The sequence below is a fragment of the Lagopus leucura genome, unplaced genomic scaffold, assembly GCF_019238085.1.
Source record: "Lagopus leucura isolate 7727_CA_CO unplaced genomic scaffold, USGS_WTPT01 Super-Scaffold_100159, whole genome shotgun sequence".
NCBI lineage: Eukaryota > Metazoa > Chordata > Aves > Galliformes > Phasianidae > Lagopus > Lagopus leucura.
In genome coordinates this window covers 3,363,172-3,371,796 of record NW_024962335.1, presented here as the reverse complement: position 1 = coordinate 3,371,796, position 8,625 = coordinate 3,363,172, and the positions used below count along the sequence as shown (strand labels likewise).

Genomic DNA, 8,625 nt, shown 5'->3' with positions numbered 1-8,625 from the left:
TAAAATAAACAGCTGTGTAACATTTTCTAGGATTACTTTCCAAATCCTGGATTCAAAATCTAGCACTGCTCATCAACTGCCTTGGCAATGAGCCCCGTTAAGTGTGCTAGTTATATATCAATTTTTTTTTTTACATTTACATTATTATTATGATCTGTTTTTGTAAATAGATCAGGAACTTACATATTAGTACTTCCAGAAAAGTCATAATCCAGACATGTCCAGTGCATGGCATATGAGGCCCTAGTCAGCTAGTAATGCAGCCCCAAAAGAATGTAAACTTTTATCACTTTTACTGATATGGCAAGCACAGACTGCGTAGGTGACAATGAAACACAGTGGAAGGGAAGGCACAGTAGGAATGAACAACACGATTGAAAGGGATGAGACAGCCCTTTGGCCTTTTGTTGTTGTTGTTGCTGTTTACATCCCATAAAGTCACAAGTCTCAAAGATACTTTTCAAAACTTCTGGACCTAGCCCTGTAAAGAACATGAGAGTCTGTGAGATAGAGCCTGACTGTGACTTCAGGATGCATTTTGATAGAGACATGGGTATCTCTGAAAGTAATGTCTACTTATTTTTCCATGCACACTACAGAAGATACAAAGAACACAATAGCTCTATTTGACAGAGCAAATTCTCAACTACAAAACACTAGTTTTCAACGTGGTGACCACCATTAGCTTGCACCTTCACCAGCATGAACAAGAGCCCATGTGCTGTACTCAAAAATCTGTAACAGGAGAGGTGATCCACTGTTGCCATTGCTGAAACACACCACCCACCACCTCACTGTGCTTACATCCACTGTTTGGTCTCCATAAATAAATGTTCAGGAAGTGTCAATAAGTGTCAGTAGGTGCCATTTTTTTCCACTTGGAGGAATCCAATGCCACACCTGTACTTCATCTGCACTTCCATGTCAGATACCATTTTGCCAGGCTGCCCTTCTTCTACCATCTGTTACAAGGCAACAAAATATAAGAAAATATTTCTGGGAAGGTTCAGCCTCCACAGCCATACCACCAATATCCTCCTCTAATATTGTGGGCCAACATAATAAAATAGGAGGCATTACTTTCAGAGCTGCATTCATATAATGCTAAGGCACTTAAAAATTTCTCTCGGTTTACATCTTTAGCAAGCCATATTTCTAAATGAAGCACCAAAACAGAATTAATGATGCTGAAGGCTGGGTGATATCAGAGTGAAGTGATCCATCAAATTAGTCTTAATTCTGATTAACAATTACAGTCTGCAGAGAAAAGCTCTAATTGCCTTCTTGATTAAGAGCTGCTGTCAAGTAGTTTCTAGTTTAAGATTGCTGTTGAAAAACTACATTGGAAAGGACTAGATTTGAATGGTAGTGGCTCTGGAGACTTCTGAGAGAATAAGAGATTAATCTTATTTTGCTAAGAATTTGATGAGCATTTCATACTTTTTTTCCCCCCCACTTCTATTCAGTCCTATTCTCCAAACTAAATACTTTGCAGATATTAGCAATTCCAGCTTTGTTGTAAAGGTCCTACCTTGTGAAATTATCAGAGTAAGATGCAATGAAATTCAAAGGAGGAAAAATGGAGATGGGTGAGGAATAGAAAGAAGACAGCGCAGCAACTACAGTGTTGCTTCTTAGATAGATAACATATAAGATATATATAAGAGGATAACATATAAGAGGATCAGAAAAAAATTGACATTTGTTATGTAGGAATTTAAGCTAACTATACTAGCAATTAGACTACACTTGGCATAATTGCAAACATTTCACCACAATATAACAAATTAATGTTAAAAGTAGCTGACAATTTTGTTTTGCCTATGTGCTAATGGGGATATTATTATGTCTCAGGGACAAAAATTACTTAAATGGCAAAAATGAGTTTTTAATGGCTACTTTGCACAAAAAAATTATAGAAATATTTTTATTTTCTCTCTAAACATGGAAACACAATGTCATTAGGGTAACTTTAAAGCACAGAAACTGCAAATACTAGCTTTAAAAAAGGTAATTTAATCTGGTCAGAAAAGAAATTAAAACATATAGAATTCCGACACTTTACAGTCAATTAAAAAAAAAAATACAGTCAAAAAAAAAAAAAGATTTGTTTTATGACAATGGTTATCTTTATTCTGTCTAAGAATTTCGTATAAGAAATAAAGAATTGTAACAGATTCAAATACCTATTCTTCATAGCTTCTGAAATAACTACTCTAAGGTATCTCTTATTGCCTGAAAATGATACCTAAGCAATGAGAGGTAAAGACATCTTCCTTTGTCAAAGGCTACGGGTGTGTGATAATATTTTGGCTGTCCAAAAAGTGAATAAAAAATCCACTAAAATAAAAAGATCATTTCCTATTGAGCTTTGAATCATATCTCCAGCAACCTTCTCTCTACAAAACAAGGAAACAAACATGCAAACAAATACAATATAAACAATTTGCAAATGAAGTTTTAGGTCAATGCCAGTCTCCCTGTTCCGCCAGGATGGCAAGCATCTGGTGAACTTTAGCCTGTGTTTCTATTTCTTCTAACATTCTCACTGAACTTTAGCCATATTTCCTGTGTGCGACTGTTAGGAGGACAAATGCTTCCTTCTCATGCTAATGCACTGTACTTAGAAAGTTATAATTAAGCCTTAAAGCTGGTATCGTTTGAAGACTTAGTATTTTTGACATGATAAAAAACTTGGGTTAAAAATACATGCAGACAGAGAAGAATCTGTTTTTAAACAAATGTCAGCAATGCCATAGGAAGTCAAATTGGTGTTGCAGATGGTGATGACTGAAGACTGTAAAAATTGCTGTGTTGGAGTTACAAAAAATAACAGTAGACACAAATAAATAGCATTAAAGTATAAAATACTTGAAAACTGAGATAAAGAAATTAGAAACAAAGGTTACACTTCAAGCTCCGAAAATATTTTCTTAGCTCAGAATTGGAAGATGATTAACACTTTTTTTTTCCAGAAAGATATAATTTTGCAATGCAGAATTTAATATGGATATTCTATCTAGACACAAGCATCCCAAAACAAACATCTGCAGGCTGCTTGTATAAATTCTTCTAGTAATTGGCATGTTGTCAGAACCATAGTAGTTCCCAACAAGAGAGCTGAAACAGGCCCAAAGCAAGTATACATCCTTTCCGTAAATACCACAGTCCTAGCCCCAGTTACTCTTTTTACCATAGGAAAAATATATATAAGAACAGAAAAAAAATGAAATGCCTCTTGAGGCTGTTTACAATTTCACTACTCTGCTTTTACATACTTAATTCCTTTCACTGACTCCAGCTGACATTTTCATAGGCAACATATATTGACGCATAGACCTTTACAGTTTCATTTTTCTTGTAGTACATAAGATTGAGAGACAAGGAAGGATCCCAATGATAAATGTTAACAGATGTGCTGCCCAGACAGGAACAGGTGCCTACATCACTCATCTACGAAAAGCCGCCACACCTCTATAAGACATCCCTGATGAGCAGAGGCTGGTACATGAAGTTGCATAGTAAGGAACATGTGCACAAATGTCAGAGATTACCTTTCAGGAAGTAAAAGCAAGTTTCTTGAGAAATGACTGATGAGTGATAATTGCAAGGTGCCAGCAGGCTCTTAAAAACCTGCTAAGAAGCTGGAGGCAGTTTACAGAGCTGTCACTGAGAGGTGAGCCTAGAATTGTCTCTTTGAAGTGGCCAAACACAAGATTTGGTTAGGACTAGATTCTGAGCTCTTATTTACTCCATCTTTTACAATGTAGCTCAGTACCAGTTTCCAGATGTTTCAGGCAGTGTTTATTTTCTCTGTTATCACCTGGGGGAAAAAAAGGTGTGCAATCAATTTCAGCACTGAACTATGAATCCTGTGTAGCTGAGATCCACTGTATGCCATGAAGTCTCAGTGGAGACTACTCTCAAGCTCTCTGTACAGTACCACCACTCTAATAGACTTATATCTGGTCCATTATTTCACTTTTGAATAAAAACTATTGGGTTTCTATGATGGGTAATAATTTTCCTAACCCTTGACTCATTTCTTCTCCTATGTAAAACCATTTTCTTCACTAAGAGCTGGCAACATGATCTAAGTCTTCCCTTGTTAGCAATTGTATTTTACGTTTGTTTGTGTTTTTTTTGTTTGTTTGTTTGTTTTAGTACTTGAAGCACACAGTTTGACACCAATTTGCTATGAATTTTAAAGACAAAAAGTAGTTCCTTAATGCAAAGCAAATTCTAAAAACTATTTATCAAAATATCCATCAATTCATTTATAGTTATTGATGGAATAAATATGTTGCAGAAAGGAGCAAATAAATTTCATCTGGTATTTTTTGATAATGTATATTATTTCCCCTTAAGCTACATACTAATGCTGTTTCTATTTATTTTTTAATAATTATCTCAGCTATATTGTGCCAAAGAGATGGACATCTAAAGTTGTTATATAATTATAATAATTTTTAAGACTGCATCCACTAGACAGTTGCACAGTATATTTCATCCTGACTAAAATTTCAGGCATCACTGTAACATAAAATTTTGACAGACTGTCATCTCTATACAGGGACTTTCAAGGTACTGTTAGTTTCGTATTGTGGACTGTATTGGAGGCTAAAGAAATCAGAACTCTTTTGATGTTAATAAGGAAAAAGTTCATCGTAGAAGTTTGCCAGAGTTGTTAATACCTGTCTCTGACCTACCACAGTGACTGATTTTTTAAAGGAAATTTGCAGTGTAATATGGCAAGTTAGGTAACTTTCCTGTGATATATGGGAGTCAATGTAGATAAAAAAAAAAAAAAAAAAAAAAAGAAGGGGAAAAAGATATAACGTATTTTTAAAGTAATGTAAAACAAAAGATAAAATTGTACGACCCTATTCTGCACTTAATCTTGTTTTAAACTACCACAGTCTGTGGGCTTGCATGGATATAGCTAAAGGAAAATTTCCCCTGTTCCCATTGCTGAGGCCTCATCTGGAGTTCCGTGTCCTCAGCAGGTCTGCACAGTTGAATAAAGGCATGAAACTTCCAGGAAGAGTCCAGCAGAGGGCCACAAAGATGAGGAGGAGCCTGGAGCATCTCCCTAATATGGAAAGATGGGGCTGTTTGTTCTGGAGAACCATAGACTCACAGAATGCCTTGAGTTGAAAGAGACTCACAAGAGTTGTTGAATCAAATGCCTGCCTCTACATAGGAACAATCAAAAATCATAGAATCATAGAATCACAAGGTTGGAAATTACCTATAAGATCATCTAGTCCAACTGTATTTCTAAGAGCATTGTTCAAACACTCCTTGAACTCTGTCAATGTAGGGCCATGCCCACTGCCCTGGTGAGCATATTTCTGTGCCCAACCATCTTCTGGTGAAGAACCTTTTCCTAACATCCAACTTGACCCTTCCCTGACCCAGCTCCCTGCCATTCCCTCTCATCCTGTTGCTGTCACCAGCAGAACTCAGCACCTGCCCCATCACTCAAGATGAGACTGGAAGAGGATGTCATCAACTTTTAGAAATACCTGAAGGATGAGTTTCAAGAGAATGGATCCAGATTTCTTTAATGTTGTCCAGAGACAGGAAAAAGGCACAAACTGGAACATGGGAAATTCCCTATAAACATGAGAAAAACTTCTTTACTTTGAGGGTGACTAAGCACTGGAGCAAGCTATCCATAGAGATTGTGGAATCTCTTTCTCTGGAGATATTCAAAACTCATATAGACTGTTTCCTGTGCAGCCTAACCTGGGGAATCTGTTTCAGCAGAGGGGAGCTGGCTAAGTGATCTCCAGAGGGTCTTTCTAAGCCTTCTGATCCCATAATGCATTGTCCTGCCAAAATACGAGCCTTTCTAAGGCATCAAGAAAGTATAACAAAAAAATGCATCTTGCAATAAAATACTTTTTGTTTTCTAGTTTATATTTGAAAGTTTTATTTTTATTTATTTATTTATTTATTTAAGTTTTTAACGATTAAAGTGTAGTATTCCACAGTGAAAAGTTGTGGTCATCTTTAACAATGACTATGGATTTGTTCAGATGGAAAAACTATTTTGTATTATTATCTTCCAGAATTCCGATTTACCCATTTTCAACTGAAACATCTAAATTCCTATTGAAAAAAGTGATATCTTGCTCCTGTATTTCAATAACCAATTTTGATACACTGAATCTTGTAGTACATTGGATCAAACTCATGAAGAGAAGTCTAAAATCCGACAAATGGCATCTGCATAGAGATAAGCATAATAGTTGTTAAAGTGGGAAAAGGAAAGCAAAAGGAAACCACAAAAGAGATGTATTAAAATAAATTATTTTCCAAAGCATCAGGATTCACTGCTGAAATCAATGTTCACAAGTTCTGCACTAAAACAGTGGAATTCTTACCAAGGCAGAGCTGAGGTTTCTTTCATGTCTTAAGAAGCCATGGCCTAGCATAAAACATGTAGAGTCCCTGAAGACACCCTTAGTGGTGAGGAGGCACTGTCAAGCATTCCATGTACTCTTTGATGAACTTTCTCTTGCAACTCTTCTTGTCAAAACTTCCTTAGAATATATCACAAATTGTTTTCACAGAAGATACCAATATAATATCAGAATATTTTCAGTGTGGTTAGTTTTTACCAGCTCTTGGATACTACTTTAATACAGGATGATTGGGTATTTCATATACATGTGTGAGTCTTTACACTCATATGCTTTTCTGTGTGTATCTCCTAATTTCCTTTTTTGTTGAGAAGTTTGTGTATTTGTGTATCGATAGAAGAGCAAAGTTCAGTTCGTCAGCAGTATTATTGCTGGAGCTGAATGAAATTCATCTGGGAAACAAACCTGAAGAGTTGCATACATCTGAGTACAAATAACATGTTGCTACAAAACTGATTAATAATCACATTTAGAAGGCTATAATTAACTGTATTTAATTTTTTTTTTTGTGCCAGTGGGAAAGGATAAAATGAATATTTATCATTCCTTCATTGAGTTAATTTGAAAAATGTGCTAACTGAATTCATATTTAATATATGGTATTTTTGCATGTTTTCACACAATTGTTTGCTTTCAGACAAGAGGCTGTTTCTTCTTTATTGTGAAGTTCAGAAAGATCATATATTACACCTGAAGATTCATCTTGAAACGCGGAAATATCTCTATATTGCCAATACCTATGAAAACCAATACTTCACATAGGGGATAGGTCAAGTGTGTTCCCATTAGCAGGTATAGTGCCTGGCATCTCCAGTTCATATTTAGAAATAAATAAGAGGCCTTGTAAATGTAATTCTAGTGAAGTATAAACAATATGCAGGCTTTACTTTAAACAGTTTATCCTTATTGGAGCCATTTAAGAGAATCTGATTTATACTACAGATCTGGCAAAACACTGAGGTGATAACTCCCCCATCCTTGTAAAAACTACATAATAAAAAACTCTGTTAAAGGAAGCACCTTTCATAAGCAAAAGTAATTTGAGAATTACAATCTGGTTTGTATTTCTCTTCCCACAACTGTAGAAGTTTCACAAACTGCACTGAATAATATCAACCCATGAACACCATTACATGTTGCTTAGCTTTGGATATACATGCAAAATCAAAATGAAAATACTAATTTTCATTTGGCTAGACATTCCAAAATGATCAAATACCTACCAAGATCCCAGAGTAGTTGACTGTGAGCGAATCTGATCTCAGTACTCACAATTGCAGCTACTACTGCTGGTGATCATGCAATTTTTAATGGGGCATGTGTTTGTTTAGTTTTGCAGAAGTATAGATTGTGTCTTCTCTGCAAGATCAACGCTGATAATTAGCTGTATTTACCTACTGAAACACAAAAGAAAGCACAACAATGACAGCACAGCCAGCAAGGTCCTAAGCTGCAACAAATGAGGACTTACTCAAATACAACAGCCACAGAAAGAAATGAAAGAATCTACTTACCTTTAGAAGGCCTCAGGTATGCAGGGATCACTGGCAAAACACCCTCACCTCCACTGCCAACCCTCAAATGAGGTCTGGGAAGGAATGAATCCTGGCTCCACCTCTTCTGGTCACTCAGGTACATTGCATGCACCTGAGCTCTCCGGGGTTGGCCCTGCCTTCCCGTCAGGTGCTTAATCACTGGTTCAAGCCATCACTTAGCATTTCCACTATACTGACACAAAGTCAGTTCTCATGGCATTAAAAAAAAAAAAAAAAAAAAAAAAAAAAAGATTATTTTTGTTGTCTTTTAATTTTAACCAGTGTAGCTCCAAAACAACTATGCAGTGTATGCTTCTCAATCATATTGTAAAATCTGTCAGAATCTGAAGTCAGACTTTTAATATCTCCCATGATTTACCAGTAAAAATGCCATGTAAAGGATGTTATTGGTGAAAGGATTCTGTAAAAGTATTCAAGGACCAGGAATAAAGCAGAGAAGTAATTTTTCCTACTGTATAGTTATGAAAATCTGACTACCTGATATAATTGTCAATTTTATTACAGCAGAATGAAGAATAGAAATCTGCGTAACAAAATTCACTCAAAGTTAATGCATTTCAGGTATACTAACAAACTTTTTTTTTTTACTTTTCTTGAATAGACTTTTGATCAAATTTATTAGCTCAGCAATCAGCAAT

At 35.8% G+C, this 8,625-nt stretch overlaps 1 long non-coding RNA gene across 2 annotated transcripts; it reads right to left on the bottom strand.

The window, feature by feature from the left end:
• Positions 1-940: 940 nt before the first annotated feature.
• LOC122190445 lies at positions 941-7,989 on the bottom strand. 2 transcript variants are annotated; one of them, XR_006182129.1, is made up of 4 exons: positions 7,946-7,989; positions 7,655-7,828; positions 5,529-5,619; positions 941-962 (listed from the first exon to the last, which is right to left on the bottom strand). It is a non-coding gene; the product is annotated as an uncharacterized LOC122190445 (long non-coding RNA). The 2 variants fall into 2 exon arrangements; XR_006182128.1 differs by lacking the exon at positions 941-962 and adding an exon at positions 5,057-5,092.
• Between the last annotated feature and the right edge of the window lie 636 nt (positions 7,990-8,625).